The sequence below is a fragment of the Camelina sativa genome, chromosome 20 (assembly GCF_030686135.1).
Source record: "Camelina sativa cultivar CO46 ecotype springtype chromosome 20, ASM3068613v1".
Classification (NCBI taxonomy): domain Eukaryota; kingdom Viridiplantae; phylum Streptophyta; class Magnoliopsida; order Brassicales; family Brassicaceae; genus Camelina; species Camelina sativa.
In genome coordinates, this window is record NC_141899.1 from 9013265 (window position 1) to 9028489 (window position 15225).

A 15225-nucleotide genomic window follows, 5' to 3' on the forward strand; every position below is an offset into this window, starting at 1 on the left:
TGAAAAGAATGAATAATTGGTTGTAGCAGGAAACCCTTTTTTTGTTGGAAAGAGAAATGATAAATCGTGTGCTAATTTGAAGATGATTTTGTTGGGGGCTAACTTTAGAGAGACCTTATTAAAGTTTGAATCATAAGTAGACTCTATTTTGTTGCCTTAATAAGAATCATTCACCATTTACCCCTCAATTCATTTGACCACAACTAGTTTGGTCATATCCAGAAAGGGATCGAGACTACTAAAACTTATAAAAACGAAAAAAAAAAAAAAAAAAGTTAAAACATGTACAACAGTCAGCATATTATAATCATATACATAACTTAGTGACATCAAAAGAGAAAATGGATATAGCGCTATAGTTTGAGAGATAATTTGAAATCAAGACGGACATAGATTTATCAATAGTCGCTAGCTACTAGCTAGTCCACCCTTACCACACTTGTCTTGAACATATAGATTTCGGTTACCTTCTGTTTGAATTTCTGTTTTTTGGAGTTTTGATTAAGGATGGATGATAATCGAAATATGGTTTAGGTTCAAATGCGATTTGAATGAAATTATTACTATATTGTAAAATAATATTATGTTAATTTTAAAAAATTATTTTTGTTCTTTCTCTTAAGTGGTTTTCAACTTTTCGGATAATACATATATACATTTATTAATATTACACTTGATTCTCGGATTGTCGCACTACGTACCAATATGACAACCCTGATAAGTGATAACTGCAGCATGAAACATTACATTTAACCATACGCCATCTAGTTAATAATCTACACTCTTTGTGTTTTTGTCGTCATACAGTACAGTCTTGTTAAGAAATCAAGATCAAGTAAGATTATGCTTAAAGTCAGCTTATTCATCCAGACCCAGTAAATCTATGGATTTTAGACTCACAAAAATATCATTGCAATTATATAAATATATATAATCCCTTTTTACTTCAACACATATTTGTGTGTTGCACGTCTCCTTCTTTTTACAAGTAGTATATACGTAACTTTTATAACCTGTATGCTGACGTCAACCATGTGTTGATTGATTAAGAGCTAAAGCAGTTTAAATTACGAAGGTGTAAGAGTAATAATACTTTTTTTAACATTTGTCGACGATGACGGCTAAACCAATCAACTCTTAAGTAATACAATAATTAATGTATGTGTACATGAGATTTGGGATTTTCTAACGTATGTTTGTTTATTTAACAACTTGTACTGGTACGTGGCTACGTGCCAACAGAAAAAAGAGAGTCACGTATTATGATATGTATAGTTTAATAGTTAAATCGCTAGTTAAAAAAATTATCGAACCGAAAATTACCAAATAAAAGACGATCAGGCGTGGCAACTTGATAATTATATTTTTTTTCTTTTCTTTTCAATTTTAATTTAGGACTGAATGAAATGAATGCTTCGTTACGGGATACCAAAAGTGCCCTTTCAACATCATTTCTATTCTCCATGCAATGTTATGTCTAACTCTCTATTCCGGCATTATCATTATCCATTTTATTACATGAATTATATATTGCTAAAAAATACTAGTATTACATTACATATGTGTATATTACAAGCAAATATTACTGCCACCGGCTCCATTTCATTAAAATTACATGCTTTCAGAAGTTTCTAGTAGACTTAATTGTGTGTATTTTGTGTGCGTGACTTGTGAGAAACACCTCCAAATCTAGCAGCTTACTCGTTGTGACGTTTGCCCAAAAAAAAAAAAAAAAAAAAACTCACTCTTTGTTGACTCGGTTGATAAGAAAACAAATGCTCTAAAAATGCAAAAGACAGTTTTCTACAAATTTTGCTGATCTACTCTGTTCTTGTACATATTCATTTTGGAGTGAGTCTGCTAGTTGCCCTTCTACAAGATTCTCAACCTTTCAATTTACGACGTCAGCTTTGTTGGATTCTCGATGAGGTGGTCTGTGGTCTATGCGGGTTGGCGTCACTCGTTGCTATGAACTCAATGATAAATGTGTCTAGAGGTCGCTGGTTCGAGGGATGGCGTTTGGGAGTAGATTATATAAAATGCTCTGGTCCCTGGACCGAGAGGATGTACGGGCCTAGGCACGTAAACTCTTAATAATTAAAAAAAAAATAAGAAAACAAATGTCAAAATTTATTTACAGAAGTGGATTTGGAAAATCTATCTTATGATACAATAGAAATACACAACATCAATTTTTTGTTTTTGGTTTTTTTTGTAAAAGTTGCAACATCAATCTCCATGAAATTAAAGGAGAATTTGTTTTCTCAATGATGAACGCAGTTGTGTTGCTGCATTTAGCACATGATAATTGTAGCAACCATTTAATAAGTCATCATTTACAAATTGTTTTTCCCCCAAAATATGAAGGAATGATAAAAAAAAAAAGAACATTGTAGAACATCAAACTAAAATGTCTTTAGGTCAAAATCAACATGACTAATTTTTTGGTTTAAATGTGTTTCATGGTAAATATTCACACTAATAACCTCATTAGTCGATTTTTCTTTGTGTGTGTTTGTTCTATCAACGTATACACATCAATATATATTCTTTCGTATGTTCCGTATACTATTTATGACATTTATGAAAATTTACAATCATTATTTGGAAATTTTTATATTTCTAAATTAGTAGTTGCACAAAAAAAAGAGATTATTTAAAGTTAATCAAATAGACAAATATTTCGTCTCCTTAAGGCATCTCCAACCCATTTCTTCATTTTTTTTACTCCATTTTAGAAATGGTTTTCTTCCAACTTATTTCTTTATTTTTTACTCCAAGAATATTCTTTTTATATCTTATTAATAATTTATATAATGATCCTTTATCTATCAAAATTACAAATTTGATCTGCAAATAATCTACCAGAGTAATTATTAGTCTTTGTTGAATTAAGTTGTTTTTAATTTTTAGTTTAAGTAATATTATGTATTTTAAATTTTATTATTAGTTATGCTATTTTGTACCTTCTTTTTTGTATTATCTATTTTCTATGTAATATATGCTATTATTGAATTTTAAAATTATTATTTATATGTTTAAGTATAAAGTAATAATAATTAATTGTATTTAGATATAAAATATAAATATATATAAATTTAAGGGACTGATTTGTAAATAAAAAAGTTCAACTCCAAAATGGAGAAATGAATTAAAAGTCTCCAAATATAGAGACAAATATAGAGATCTCTATTTTGCAGATGAAAATGAAGTGGAGTTGGAGAAGTTTTTCTCCTGGAGTTTAAAGATAGAAATGGAGATGAGTTGAAGCTGGTCTTAGGAAATATATTCTGTTAAAGCTAGCCGTTAATAATTAAGGCATGAGTCAACTGAATTGTGCGGACGATAATCTGTTGATCAATGCTTTCATTTAATTTACTAGACTAAATTATTATAATCAATGTTTCCATTTAATTTGTTTAGACTAAATTATGACGATTATTAGATAGTCACCAATATTCAAGTTCATAGGTGAAAAGAGTTTGGGACCAGATAGTCTGTCAATAACTTTAGATACTAAAAAGGAAAAGTAATCGATTGATCTAATGCTTAAAATTATTCCTCATTACTATAGATAGTATTCTTAGCTTTTAATTTAAGATAGTATTTTTCTGAAATTTACCACAGTTATAAACCACAACCACAGTCCACAGTAAAACCTAAAACTAATGAACGATTGATTCAGATTGGTGAAGCCTCTATCAAAATTAGTCTAAACTAGAAACAAACGATATAAAATTTGGGTTAGAGCCAAATTTCATTCAAACTGATCAAACCAAAGCAAAGATAAAGAAACCAACATAGTCAGGTGTGGACTAATCTAAAGTACAATAGTAACGAACTAAAACCTAACTATTTTAACATTGGATTGGAGTAAGAATGTATTTTCAAATAAATCATAAGTACACGGTTAAGATTTCATCAAAATGGATAAATATAAAAAGATACAAAAAAAAAAAAAGGAGGTAAGGTTTACTGGTAGGAGAGCAGTAAGCATTATGACCACAATCCCACGAATAGAGAGCTGCACGCGCACCCACCAATCTTCTCTCTCACTTGTCTCTTCCATCACTCCAAACACCCACACATCCTTATTTGTTAATCAATCAATTAATTATTTAGTTTACAATTTCATATACCAAAAAGGAGAATATTCCACACCCATATCTTAGTTACACAATAAACAACAGTTGAATTCCATAAGATTAGATATATCACTTTCACCACTCGTCCCAAACTCCCAATTAGTTAAGTAACATGGAAGTGATGGAACCATAGATATAGTGGATCACGCTTGCCCATATCTTAGTTACACAATAAACAAAAGTCGAATCCCATAAGATTAATATATCACTTTCAACACTCGTCCCAAACTCCCAATTAGTTATGTAACATGGACGTGATGGAACCATAGATATAGTGGATCACTCCAAGCGTGCCCAACTCATCTTCATGATGTCATTTTATTTGGAATAATACATTACTAAGTTTCTAGGATTGTCCAACAGTGCTTGCGAACAAAGACCAACTGGTTTGTAAACAAGAACCAATTATATTAAAACTTACCTTTAATTTATATTAAATCTATACTTGTTCAATATTCAAAACCTCATTTCTATGATATTGGTCTGAGGTTTTGGTTGATAGACTTAAACTTAAAGATCTACACTTTTACGTGCATAATAGTTCGACAAGAGACTAAAATTAGTTTAAAAAAGGAACTGATAATATACTAGTTCCTTTATTTTAGCATCGAAGGTTTGTGGTTGATTTGGGTAAAAACATCATGTTAGCTTTTGAAAAATTGAGCTAGTATATTGTATCATATATAGGAGTTAAACTTCGAATACATTGTATCATATACATGTCTCGACTAAAAAAAAAGAAAAGAAAAAAATCTACCAGGCATCTCCATTACATATAGTTGTGTACCACGTGACTCAATTACACCTTACATACACATTACATATATATATATATATATATAATAAAAGAAAGTCTACGATTTCTCTTTTAAAAGATGTCTGCGACGCCAAAAAAAACAATTCTCCACAAAATCTATCTTCTCCTGTTTAAAAGCCGCGTGCCTTACTTATCATCTCCTTTACTGTTTTTTCTCTATTCAAGTTTCAAAGTACACTTTCTACTCGCTTTACTCAGTCCCAGTTGTTCAAAGTACGATCTGCTTGCTGCCTCCTTATTGTAACTAGATCGAAAGTCAAGCCGTCTACCTTAGACATATTTAATAACGATAAAATAAATAATCCTAACTATACAATTTTTTTTTTTTGTATGTGTGGCAACTATATGCTATAAATCAAGTCGGAGATGGTTTACAACCTTTTTTTGAAGAGGAATAAACGATCAGTACATGCCGAAACGTAAACTAATCTCCCATAAAAAAAAATCAAAAAACAGTTCTCACTAAAAACGTTTATGGATAAGACTGCCAAAAAGGGGTATTCTGAATGAACCATTCAATCACTAGTTTCCAACTATTTTGATGTTCACATACTTATCAAAAAAAAAAAAAAAAAATTATTTTGATGTACAAAAACAAAAAAAAAGATTACCACTATTTAATTCGGGATAACTTACATGCAAGTCGGATCTATCTAATCAAATCTGTATATCTTTCTGTCATTTTTTTAATAGCTTTGTTTAACCTTCCCACTCTATTTTTTCTTTTTTACGTTGTCTAGTAGTAATACTTTTGTTTTCACCAACAAAATAAAATTGGCCAAAGATTCGAAAGTTAGCATCCAGCATCCCCATAGATACGTCATACGAGTCCTCGTCTCAATACATATGTTGTGGAGCCAGTCATTTGGATGGAACCGACGACGTGGCCCACAAAAGTGTGAGAATCTTACAGCATCATTGGAAGTGCGCCCTAAATCGAGGGCAAAAGAGGTAAGTTATGCCCCACAAACTAACAAGTCTGATTTCTTAAGACAGTGACATGTGAACATGATGGCCCTACTTAAGTCACTCCTCTGGGTGACAACTACGCTTATGTTTGGTACGTTTGTTTCTTTCTGTAGTGTATATTTCTTTATGTTTTTTTTGGAAACGTAGATAGTGTTAGATGAAAATAATATGTGTACCAAATGTTTATGTTTCTTTATATTTCAGACCACAAAGATTTTGTAAAAATTGATTTCGAATTTCTGAAAGTTATGCAGTAGCCAAAAGAAAAACAAAGTGAATTGGCTTGCATATGGACGTTGTATTACGGATTAATTTTATAAAAGGGATCATACTTAAGGACACCGGCCAAGATTTCAGTTCGAACGTTGTTCAAGGTGGATTTAAGTCACATCAAATCATAACGTCTCTTTTTTCCTCTTGTGCTTTCTTAATTTGATGTTACTTTACCAAACTGAAAAAAAAAACACAGTAAAAGGATGAACATTTTTGAAGTGGGGCTTCAGTCCAATTTGAAAAATATTTATAATTATACTCTATTGTATTCATAAGTAACTTCCGATGGTTTAGCATGATTGTTAATGAATTAAAAATAGCGCAGAAAAATATGTACTCATCATCTACGTACAATATATGTAATTAAGTGTAACATAAAATAGCTTTGCTTACAAAGATAAGTACAAACATTACCAAGTTACTAAAATAAACAAGGTTCAAACGGTCAAATTAGATATATGTCAAAGACAAAGTATTAGAATACAAATTTTAAACATCTATTGTAGTCTGATATTTTTGATAAAAAAAAAAACATTAACGTTTGCTATCAGTTCTCTAGTTTAAATATTTTTAGTAGATGGCGCATAAAATTGAATGGGAGTAGGGGAAAATGAGACTAATGAGGATAAATTGAGTGCTACTGTATCATGCGCACACAAGCTTATATCCAAAAATAATTAACTAAAGAGGCCCACTCTTCACACACACACCATATGTTAATTCATCACTATCTCATGTTGTGTTCCCAATAATCTTTCTCATTATCTTTTTTTTTGCTTATACATATTTATGGTTTCTTTCTATAATAAATATTTATATTTACGACCAAATATCTTATTTTTCTTCAGTCGGGAATCATGACCAATCCGGATCATTTTATTTTCGAAAAATCTACGATGGAAAGCTAGAATATAGGATCAAACTTTGGAAAATCTACGACGGAATGCTTCGTTTATAGCAATATTAAGTTTTCAAATAATATTAATTATGTCATATTGGTGGTTCAAACTCGGGTATGGGCAGGTCAATACTATAAATTTTACCAATTTTAAAATTACATGTAAAAACAGCTATTTAATTAGTTTACCTAAATCATCAGGTGACCGTCCTTCTTCCTTAATAGGTCCGGCGTTGAGCTAAGCTACCAATTACATTAGTCTTCAAAGAAAATGAAAGAAAAAAGAAAGAAAAAGGGAAGCGCATGTGGAGAAAGGAGACGATACGTATAAAAGAATAAGATGTCCCTCGAGCCCAAAAAACCAAATCCAGAATCAATCTCGATAGTGTTTGTCATCACTATATTAATGTAAACAATAAGAAGAGTATTTTTATTCATACAAGTTTGTTTGGTACATATGAGGCAATTTATTATTCGATGCGAATCATTCCCCGTGCCTCTCTTATGCTGTGTATTTCTTTATTATAAACATCAAAATAATTATTTTTGGAATTTGATTACGTTGCAAATTAAAAATAATAATAAGACGAAGAGGAAAGAATCTGATGGACCCTATGGTTTTCTCCACGCAAGAATCATTCCACTGAAAGGGCTAATACATGCATGCATTATACTTTCGATTCCTGGACCAATACTATTGCTTCATTTTTTAAATCCGTTCATTTAAACGATTAGACTGTTTTTTTTTTTTTTGGGTTGCTGAAGAAGTCTCTAGGACCACCATTATTTGATCTGAATCAGTTTAAAAAAATCAGCATGCATAGCTAGTAACTACATTAATCATTTAACTATATGAATACTTAAAATGTTATAATCCATAAGACTAGCTTTTTATATAAATATAAATATATATATATATATATATATATATATATATATATATGCCGCGATAATAACATACCTCAACCGTAGGGGAGGCTCAAAGACGATGTACGTAATAGTCTACGAACAGAAGTACATCGTTATCGCTTGAGCATAGGTTTGTTCAGATAAAGTTGAACAGTAGTTTCCACAATAATGAGACGTGCTGGCGTATGCATGCGTCATCTCTTTGTCATATTGTGCAAATCCAACAAGACATTACTATATGCGACTCTTTTGTAATGGAGATACTTTCAAGAGATTTGGTTCAGTCTATCTTATTTTTTATTTTTTACTTAGATAGCTGATGATGAGAGAATGGTGAGGCATGGAGGCCATCATGTTCCCTCTTCCCAGAACTCTTTGTCCTCTTCAAAAGGTATCTGATTCTCTTTTTACTAAAAACAAATTATGTACAGTTTTGTACATTAGATTCATTTACCCTACACACTATTGCTTCTATAGCTTCTTCAAACATTTACGTACAATAATTTTTGTTATTTATTGGGAATCGATTACTCAACACAACCAGCGTACCCAAATGAAGATAGTCAAAAAACTTTAGCATATCGATGGAAAGATGACTAAACTAATATGCGTTGGTTCTTATCCGAAAGTTTTTTCGTTATACAATTTTTTCCCAAACAATAATATGGTGTGCCGAAAACAAAATCCACTTTGAATTCCACATTGAGGTATTATGCTTCTAATTAACGAAAGGATTATGGACATCTTAGTACTCTTAAATTAAAGTATACAGATGATGCACCGACTAATAATCGGTTAATTAACAAGTAGTTTCTTCTTCTTTTCTTGTTTTTTTTTTGCTTAAAAAGAATCTGGATTCGTTGCTGCAAATAATTAGATTATAACTCTATGCATGTATCCCTCATAATTGCTTTTTTGTGCAATGTTATAGAATATTCATCTGAGCTTTAGCTTGTGGGCTCATTTATTTGCTTATAAACCTTGTCTCCTATTCTTTAGATGTTTATTCATATATAAGTTGATGATTATCCTACTACGTCCCTATAGTAACGACAATCACAATGTCATGTGAATATCGACTCAAACTTGAGAGTTTGAAGGAACGCTAAATAATCGCTAAATAAACATAATGATTTGTTTTGTAGTTTCTCAATTATAACGATTTTTATCGCATTTGAGTTTTTTCTTTTAGTTTTTGCTATACTATATTATAATATTCTCCAGAAGGATTCAGTTACTGATACTTAAATAAATAGAACAAACACCAAAAGAAAAGGAGGCAAATATTAGTTACCGAAAAAAGACCTTTATAAAATTTATTGAAAACCAGATAATCAATATCCGTGACAAACCTGGTCGAAAATATGATCTCAGATATCTTTAGTCTTTGGGGGGCATATTTGCGTATATCAAAAATATAGTATAATCTTAGAGAAATAAGGAGTTTTTGGAAAGGGTGAAGTTGGAAGCTATATGATGATGGTGTTGCTGGGGATATGAAGGGTTTGATAGGGAAGGGGCACATTGATATGACAGTGTCTCCAAATCAGAAGCCCTAACTCCTATGCAATAAAAACATATGTTTGGGTTTTAGGGTTTCACTTTTTAGCTCTCTAAGGTAGACAAATCATAAGCATATATAGTCGAAGCAATATAGGGAACTTATTGATTGCATTTTCTTTTTTGGTTTTGTTCTTGAAGAAAAAATAAATCTAGAGGAAAAAAAAAAGAAGATTGCATGCGACGTGTGTGTACCGCAGAGCCGGCCTATAGGCCAAGCCAATGAAGCATTAGCTTGCGGCCTTATATATTATATACAAATTTCGGCCCTATTTTCTCAAAAGTTTCTTTGGTCTAGTGGCGTCAGGAGTTTTAAGGAAAACTTCCTTATCCCGTGTTTGAACTACCTCTAGCTTATTTTTACAAAAATTCAGCCCATTTTTTTTATTTGATTGTGGCCCTTGAAAATTTAGCCACGGCTCTGTGTGTACGTACGATTTGTATTCAATATCAGACGACGAATGACCCAAATCATTGTATTTGTATTTATTGCACGAAAATTTAGATATATATATATATCATCAATATCTAATATATATCTATACTTAGAAATTGCAAACACGTTATTCTCTTTAACTGAACCAAACCTGTTAACAAGAAACAGGTTATAAACTCCTGAAAAAGAAACTACTAGAATAAAATGATGAAAATCGTTGTTCACTTGTTCTTATAATAGTCGCTGCTGTTATCACACAGTGACACACACATCACTGTATGGTCCGTAGAAAAGATGGCGAAAAGGTCTAAATGACACATTAGTTGGGCTTTGTTGGGCCGACATGATTAAGATATCTATTGCGTCCATTTGATATCTAATATCGAACCAATAATTTTTATATACAGAGAAATACTTTAAAATAATGTTAAAACAAGGTTTATGAATAATTTTATAACATATATGTTTCATAAAGTTCTAAAATAATATTATTTAACACAACTATAATATTTTAATTTTATTTGTAAAATATATTTTTTAGATTTGGTTTTTCTGTTTTACATTTAAAATATAATTTAAGGAATGGAGTTTAATATTTAGGAGGTGTTATTAGATTCTAACAAGGACTCCGACCCTCCCGCGACATCGCGGGGGAAGTATTTTAGAAAAAAGAAAATAAATTTAAAATTTAAAATTATACATTATGAAATCATTTGAATGTAATAGAATAGTTTGAATACATAAAAGTTAAACATAAACTTTTACTAAAAACACAACCATCAAAATAAAAACTTATAACAAAAAATCATATATATAAAAGTAGAGTTTCAGTCTCTCCTTATTGGTCCACTTGGCAATGCAATTTTAACAAAAAAAAATTATATTAAAACACAAATTTAAAACAATTAATTTTCACATTTAACTCACATAATATAAAATTGAAATCTTTATAGCTTCTCCCTATAAATTATGCATTAAATTTATTTCTCCACTAAGTTGTATTAATCAATTGTATTAAAACAAAACAATAAATTAGAATTATAACTCTCATTTTTCTAAATGTAATTTTTCATCATTTCTCTTCCTATAAATACTCATTATCTTATTCTCTTAGTCTATCACTCTTTCATTCTCTCATCTTCTTCCACTACTCTCAAATCTCTTTTTTGTTTTGTATTTTTTTTGTTATTGTTGTTGTATGGGTTATAAAAAATCAAATCAAATATCATTGTAAAAGCTTAGTTTTAGAGTTTGTATGATATGTATATCTTATATATTTATTTTAATCTTTTAAAATGTTTATCTCCATTTTCTATTTTATATTAACATCTTATAAGTCATTATTTTCATACTTCCTTACAATATTCACCATAAAATAAGTTGTGTCTTTAATCAAAATAAAGTTGAAATGATCCATAAATAATTATCTATTATGTCTCTGTATTTTAATCTTTTAAAATGTTTATCTCCATTTTCTATTTTATATTAACATCTTATAAGTCATTATTTTCATACTTCCTTACAATATTCACCACAAAATAAGTTGTGTCTTTAATCAAAATAAAGTTGAAATGATCCATATATAATTATCTATTATGTCTCTGGTTATCTCACATATTCATGTATCATTTTAAATAATTTATAGAGATCAATATAATATTTAAAGATCAATATAATTATCCATTTATAAAGACTATTTTGTTTTGTGATCCAATTGTTAAATCTGCAGAGATCAATATAATATATATTTTTTTTATGATTTGAGGTTTTTGAAAACAAAAAGAACATAATTAAACAATTGGTTTTTTGTGTCTTTAATCAAAATAAAAAATGATCCAAAAAACAAAACATATTCAACTGGAACTTAAATATAAAAATAAAATATAATTTTAAAAATATCATTTCACTAAATTCTCTAAAGATGAAACCATTAGTATGAAATCTAGCACTATAAATTAAATTGATGAGTGAAAACCAAAAAAAATATAAGTTATCCTTGGGATTTTAAAAATTATTGAGATTGAAGAATTCATATAATTTTATAAGAGAAAAAAAATTATATTAAAACACAAATTTAAAACAATTAATTTTCATATTTAACTCACATAATATAAAACTGAAATCTTTATAGCTTCTCCCTATAAATTATGCATTAACTTTATTTCTCCACTAAGTTGTATTAATCAATTGTATTAAAACAAAACAATAAATTAGAATTGTAACTCTCATTTTTCTAAATGTAATTTTTCATCATTTCTCTTCCTATAAATACATATTATCTTATTCTCTTAGTCTATCACTCTTTCATTCTCTCATCTTCTTCCACTACTCTCAAATCTCTTTTTTGTTTTGTTTTGTTTTGTTTTGTATTTTTTTTGTTATTGTTGTTGTATGGGTTATAAAAAATCAAATCAAATATCATTGTAAAAGGTTAGTTTTAGAGTTTGTATGATATGTATATCTTATATATTTATTTTAATCTTTTAAAATGTTTATCTCCATTTTCTATTTTATATTAACATCTTATAAGTCATTATTTTCATACTTCCTTACAATATTCACCACACAATAAGATCATAAAGTTGAAATGATCCATTTGTAATTATCTATTATGTCTCTGGTTATCTCACATATTCATGTATCATTTTAAATAATTGATAAAGATCAATATAATATTTAAAAATCAATATAATTATCCATTTATCCATTTATAAAGACTATTTTGTTTTGTGATCCAATTGTTAAATCTGCAGAGATCAATATAATATATATATATATATATATATATATATATATATTTTTATGATTTGAGGTTTTTGAAAACAAAAAGAACATAATTAAACAATTGGTTTTTTTGTGTCTTTAATCAAAATAAAAAATGATCCAAAAAACAAAACATATTCAACTAGAACTTAAATATAAAAATAAAATATAATTTTAAAAATATCATTTCACTAAATTCTCTAAAGATGAAACCATTAGTATGAAATCTAGCACTATAAATTAAATTGATGAGTGAAAACCAAAAAAATATAAGTTATCCTTGAGATTTTAAAAATTATTGAGATTGAAGAATTCATATAATTTTTAAGAGAAAAAATTATATTAAAACACAAATTTAAAACAATTAATTTTCATATTTAACTCACATAATATAAAACTGAAATCTTTATAGCTTCTCCCTATAAATTATGCATTAACTTTATTTCTCCACTAAGTTGTATTAATCAATTGTATTAAAACAAAACAATAAATTAGAATTGTAACTCTCATTTTTCTAAATGTAATTTTTCATCATTTCTCTTCCTATAAATACATATTATCTTATTCTCTTAGTCTATCACTCTTTCATTCTCTCATATTCTTCCACTACTCTCAAATCTCTTTTTTGTCTTGTTTTGTATTTTTTTTGTTATTGTTGTTGTATGGGTTATAAAAAATCAAATCAAATATCATTGTAAAAGGTTAGTTTTAGAGTTTGTATGATATGTATATCTTATATATTTATTTTAATCTTTTAAAATGTTTATCTCCATTTTCTATTTTATATTAACATCTTATAAGTCATTATTTTCATACTTCCTTACAATATTCACCACACAATAAGATCATAAAGTTCAAATGATCCATTTGTAATTATCTATTATGTCTCTGGTTATCTCACATATTCATGTATCATTTTAAATAATTGATAAAGATCAATATAATATTTAAAGATCAATATAATTATCCATTTATCCATTTATAAAGACTATTTTGTTTTGTGATCCAATTGTTAAATCTGCAGAGATCAATATAATATATATATATTTTTATGATTTGAGGTTTTTGAAAACAAAAAGAACATAATTAAACAATTGGTTTTTTGTGTCTTTAATCAAAATAAAAAATGATCCAAAAAACAAAACATATTCAACTAGAACTTAAATATAAAAATAAAATATAATTTTAAAAATATCATTTCACTAAATTCTCTAAAGATGAAACCATTGGTATGAAATCTAGCACTATAAATTAAATTGATGAGTGAAAACCAAAAAAATATAAGTTATCCTTGAGATTTTAAAAATTATTGAGATTGAAGAATTCATATAATTTTATAAGAAAACTAATTTAGTTTTTCACTTAAAAAGTAATATTTTTATTTTGAAATATTATGTGTAAGTGTTGAGTTTATATCAACAAACAACCAAATCATGTGAATTTTGATTCAGCCACTTGGTATTCCTTTTATTTTAGGTTATAAAAAATTAAAAATTTTATTTATAATTAAAGACATGTAACTCCATTTAACTCAACTGTAACTCCTATCCAATAATTGTACATTAATTCATTCCTCCTACTAACTTATTATCTTTCAAGAGAAATTATTTTTGGTTAAATTTTAATATTTTTTTATTTATTTTGGTTGGCTAAACTTATATTCATATTTTGGTTGGCTAAATTAATATATTTCTCATGTAAATTATTGTTTATAATATATTTCTCATTTCAAAGTTTAAAGCAATATATCATATATATAAAAGTAAGGTTTTGGTCTCTCCTTATTGGTTGATTTTCATTTAATGTTTTCTAATTTTTTTTATTTTTTATTTTTTATTTGCTTTCTAATTGCTTTAAACAATATTTAAGATCCAATAAACACAATACATTTAACTCACACATTAAAATAAAATTATAACTGAAAATAAAATAAATTATGCATTAATCATATTCTACCACTCAATTCTATTCAAACACAATAAATTACTATTGTAACTCCATAGTTCTAAATGTAACTTCCATCATTTCTTATCATATAAATAAACATTCTCTCAATCTATCATTCTCTCATATTGACATTCTTTTACTATCTCATTTTCACATTCTCTCATTCTCTTCTACAATACCTCAAATCATTTTTCTTTTTTTTTTTGTTATTTTTGATTTCTTATTTTTGTTGTATGGCTTGTAAAAAAAATGAAATATCATTGTAAATTGTTAATGCTAAATTTTAATTTTAGAGACTACATGATATATATTTTACATTGTTCTTATTTTAAAAGATTTATCTCCTTTATCTAATTTGGATTATTATCTTATAAGTAATCATTCTCTATTCCTCTCCCACCAATATCAAATGTTGTTATATCTCATATGTGTTGTAAGAGTTTGATTCTATATTTTAATTTAGAAAGTATTATATATATATATAGATATTACATTGTTCTATTTTTTA